The sequence below is a fragment of the Nelumbo lutea genome, chromosome 2 (genome assembly GCF_056320005.1).
Source record: "Nelumbo lutea isolate HS-2025 chromosome 2, American lotus-T2T, whole genome shotgun sequence".
In the NCBI taxonomy this organism is placed as follows: Eukaryota; Viridiplantae; Streptophyta; class Magnoliopsida; order Proteales; family Nelumbonaceae; genus Nelumbo; species Nelumbo lutea.
Window position 1 is genome coordinate 89830471 of NC_142685.1, and position 4733 is coordinate 89835203.

The window sequence follows — 4733 nt, forward strand, 5'->3', positions numbered from 1 at the left end:
CAACGTTTAACGTATCTTTCAAATTAGGAAGAGACACCAGGAACCGAAGGTGGGGGGGTGAATGGCTTCTGCCGTACAAAAGTCTCATGCATACTTTTGTAAGTCCAGATTTGCTCCTCACACTAAAGTCAATCATAAATGATGAGTGGGCTTAGCCCACATAATGAGTGGTCTTGATGTGGTTCAGACCAGAGAAAAATAGGCTAGCCTATTGTTTTCCCGTTGACTTGTTTTTTTCGTGCATTGTTGTATTTGTCGGACGTACTTTTTTTTCCAAAGCACAAATTATTGTTAAAAGAAAACCACTTTTTTGGAGCAACTTTCTCATGTATATGCCACGTGCATCTTGCCGCACATCGGGAACATTGTATTCGGTCGATAGATCCGGACACCGGACTCATCCCCTCACCATGCGGGATTTCATGGAATCGCATCCCACAGACTTGCTCCCCAAAAACGTCCCACAAAATCGGAATGCAATACGTGTCATGACACACGTGCATTAAGCGAGACATGTGCGGAACTCATTTTACGCCGTGAAATGCACCTCCGTTAATTCCTCTCTTGCCTAAAAGCATTTTTTTCTCCCATAATCCTCTATCTTACTTCGAACTGAAATTCTTGGCGTCGGCCCCCTTTTGTAACCCACTCACCAGAGATTAACCCGGTCGAGTACCACCTGTCAACGCTGACGGCCATACCAGCAGGAGGTAAGTACTCTGTAAGTTTTTCTCATTTCTTATATATATATTTTTTTGTTTTTTCTCTTTCATTTTTTAACATTCACAGATCTGAACCCACCGGAGTGGGAGTCTCCTGACATCGTTTCAAACCCTTGACACCCCTGGAATTCGAAAGCCCTCCAAAATTCAAAACTCTCCGGAATTTGGGTTTTGACTTGAGGCGCTTGGCCATGGCTAGAACGGCCTGGGAGGAGGAGTGGAAGTTGTGCAATGACAACTGGTTCATTTACAAGAGAAAGAAAAGAAGACAAGATTATATTGATGCTGCTGCACCACCAGTATCGGCTTCTGATCCAGTGGTGGAGCAGAGGCAGCGGAAGAAGAGGACGCTGCTAAAGCTGAGAGATCAGTTGCGACAAATTAATTTGATCATAATTCCCTTTGTAATGATTGCCATGTCTTCTCTCATGAAATATTAAAGGTTCTTTGTCAATATTTTGTCTCTCTTTATTAGTATCTACACTGTAATACAAGACCTGGGATATTAAAGGTTCTTTGTCAATATTCGTTCTCTAACTCGTCGGAGTAGAGACCTGGGATCAAATCCCACTGCCACCAGGGGTTGGGGGGTTAAGGGAAAGGGGATGGTCTACCCCTTGTTGTGTAGCCCCATGAAGCGAAAAAAAAAAATACACTGTAATACGATCTCTCTCTCTCTCGGAAGAGGTAGTTGGTTTCAGCAATGGTAAAAAATTTTTAAGTCTTAGGCTTCATTTGCCTTTCCTTATTTCAAGGACTTACCTCTTTTTGGAATTGGGGGCATTTTAAGTTTTAACCACAAAAAGGAGTCCTTAAAACAATGAATGCCAAATGCAGCCTTAGACCTGGAAGCCATATCTGCAGAGATCATGCAACAGCAATGGAAAGCAAAGATTTAAAGGAGCATCAGTGCTGATGAGAGTATATATCTACTGAGTACTTGCTACACAACACTATGACTCCTGCTACTGCAGATATACAGATAAATATACATTGCCTTGCTACAACAGTAGAAATGTTGTTGGTCTTTGGTTATTACCAAAATCCCTTTTCTAGACATAGCAGCTACCTAAATGCATACATGAGCAATAAACAAGGTGTTTTGAAGATATCACTGCATTTCTTTGGTACTTTTTCTGATAATCCGCTCAAGTTGCAGAGGGTTTTGGAAAATGGTTGATAGGACCAACTACTGAAAGAACTCAGACCTCTAGCTTCTCTCTTTATAATCCTGCTCCCGAACTTCATCTCACATAGATTGCTCCATGCTGCATCAATAGAAATTGTCAGCCATATCCTCTTATAGTCAAAGTGTTGAAACAAACCAACAGTTCCTAGCATGGAAGTTATGTTTCTTTCCAAACTACTGTTTACCATTATTAATTTTAATTGCTTATGACCGGAGAGTTTCGAATTTTGGAGGGCTTCCGAATTCCGGGGGTGTCAAGGGTTTGAAACGGCATAGGGGGGCTCTCACTCTGGTGGGTTCAGATCTTTGAATGTTAGAAAATGAATGTGAAAAAAACAAAATAAAAATATAAGAAATGAGAAAAAACGTACAGAGTACTTACCTCCTGCCGGTATGGCCGTCGACGTCGGCTGACGGAACTCGATCGAATTAATCTTCGGTGAGTGGGTCACGAAAGGTGTCCGACGCCAAGAGTTGCAATTCGAAGTAGAATGGAGGAGTATGGGAGAAGAAACACTTTTGGGCAAGAGAGGAATTAACATAGGTGCATTTCACGGCGTGAAATGGGTTCCGCATGCATCTTGCTTAATTCGCGTGTGAGATGACACGCGTCGCGTTTCGGTTTTGTGGGACGTTTTGGGGGGGCAAGTATGTAGGGGGCATATGCGAACCCGGATTTAATCTCAAGCCTACACTACATACAACTACGGCTGTAATCGGATGGATTGATCAAAATCGGAATTTGACTCGACTATTGAAAACTTGTTCTGAACTCGATTTGAAGATCTCGGATTTGAAATTCAAATCCTAAATTCCTGGCAAAAGTTATGATACCAAAAAGACATGTACCGAAGAGATTTAGCCAATCGAAGCACTTTGTGAATTGTGATGAAAACAACCTCATTGGTCACCTCTTTTATGATACCGGTTGATCGAATGTAAGGGCCCGTTTGATTTATAGTCAGAATCAGAATCAAAATCTATCAAAATTTGATTTATTCCCATAGTCTGTTTGGGTTCATACAGGAATCAAAATAGGAATTAAAATCAGTTGGACTGAGATTTCATTCCTGAGAGAGAAAGGAATGACCATTCCCTCAAATGGGAGAATGCCATTCCACTAATAATGGAAAAGGGGTTTCCAATTCCACCCAACCAAACAGTCGACCCATTAAAATTCTAATTTTAGATCCCTATTCCAACAAACTAAATGGGCCCTAAGTTTTTCCATACGTTATCATAGTGAACCCTTTTTATATATTTTTGAATAAATAACAATCGGGCCAATGGTGTGAATTTGTCAAATGTTGTGGCCAAAGACTCACTTGTATCATTCATTGAGAAATGCATGTGGCCAGCAGATCAAAACTTGAGATATGGGTTTTCATTCATAGTTAGGTTAAATCGTTTTTTTTTTTTTTTGAAGGTTTCAATCATGTTTCATTCATTCAAGAGATTGGTACAAAGAGATGACACCAGGCCAAATAAAGAACAGAGATACATTCTCAAGAATAACAAAACAAATAGATGGAATTAGGAGAATCAGAAGAACTTTTGCAACCAAAGCAAGGTGAGTTAACATCACCAACAGAAATGGATAAGAATATCTCCAAACCACCATAACTGGCGAGCAAACTGACAAGAAGAGTTACCAACCAAACCGAAAACTAATAGAGGCAGTTACATAGCCATAGTAACTTCCAACCACGCCAAAAAACTGTAGAAGATGCAACATCTGTAACTGCCATCCATCACACCAAAGAACTGCTAACTACAAGTTGTCTTCCAAAGAAAACCAGAGAGTGAAACCATAGAGCGGAACGTTCATTCACAACGCCGAAGAGTGGAACGTCCATTCACAATGTAGGAAAATGCCAGATAACTATAATTGTCATCCGAAAAGCCAGAGAACTAAAACTACCATCTAGGACGTCGGAGCACTATCACAACCATCTAAGATGTCGGAGAAACACAGAAACAAAGAGAGAACTATCGTCAAAGCACTATCTCGGCCATCTAGCATTATCTCGGTCAACTAGGACATCAGAATGCCCACAGAAAGAAAGAAAACCAAGAAAAACATAGAAATATGAGAGAAACAAAGAAAAAAAGGGGTGATCCTTGAGAGATCTAGAAAGATCTCAAGAGAAACAAAGATCGAGAGAGATCGAGAGAGAGAGAGAGAGAGAGAGAGAGAGAGAGAGAGAGAGGAGAGGGGAAACAGAGAGCTCGAGAGAGAAGGGGGAAAAGCACAAAAAAAGGGAGAAATAGGGAGAAGGGGGAAAACCAGGAACCGGTCAAGTGACCAGTTTTATTTTCCCCAAATACCAGATTTTCTCCAAAAAACGTTGATTTTGGTTAGCAAACCACTGAACCGTTCGAACCATTCGAGCGGTTTTGACCATTTTTTAAATTTTTAGTTTTTTTGGGTCAAAATAAACTGAATGTTTAGTTAAAATAGTTGAACTGTTCGACCTGGGAACCGAACCCTGACTAGTTCATTCTCCATGTCGGTTTAAATTCCTTGATAAGCACACCACCCACACTTGAGGCTCGGGAGTCTATCAAAGATGATCCTTCCAAGTTTCCAAACCAAACTCACAATTCTTTATATGTGTTTTAGATCACATAAATTAAACAAAAAGGGGTAAAGACACCCTAGATTAATTAATGAAACCAAAATGAAAAACCAACAAGGGCTAATCCTCCCTTTATAGAAATGGAAGTAAAATGAAATATAGTATGGATCCATTGTCTTGTTTTCATTTTCCATTAGAGAGCAAAAGAAGGGGTAAAGTAACATAAGAGTGATTTTACCTTTC

General features: G+C 40.4%; 2 long non-coding RNA genes across 2 annotated transcripts; one reads left to right on the plus strand and one right to left on the minus strand.

Moving 5' to 3' along the window:
- Positions 1–566: 566 nt before the first annotated feature.
- LOC148871784 (uncharacterized) lies at positions 567–1176 on the plus strand. The gene is made up of 2 exons (XR_016106492.1): positions 567–710; positions 790–1176. It is a non-coding gene; the product is annotated as an uncharacterized LOC148871784 (long non-coding RNA).
- Positions 1177–1616: 440 nt separating this feature from the next.
- Positions 1617–2544, minus strand: LOC148871785 (uncharacterized). Its single transcript, XR_016106493.1, has 3 exons — positions 2294–2544; positions 2097–2200; positions 1617–1990 (listed from the first exon to the last, which is right to left on the minus strand). It is a non-coding gene; the product is annotated as an uncharacterized LOC148871785 (long non-coding RNA).
- Between the last annotated feature and the right edge of the window lie 2189 nt (positions 2545–4733).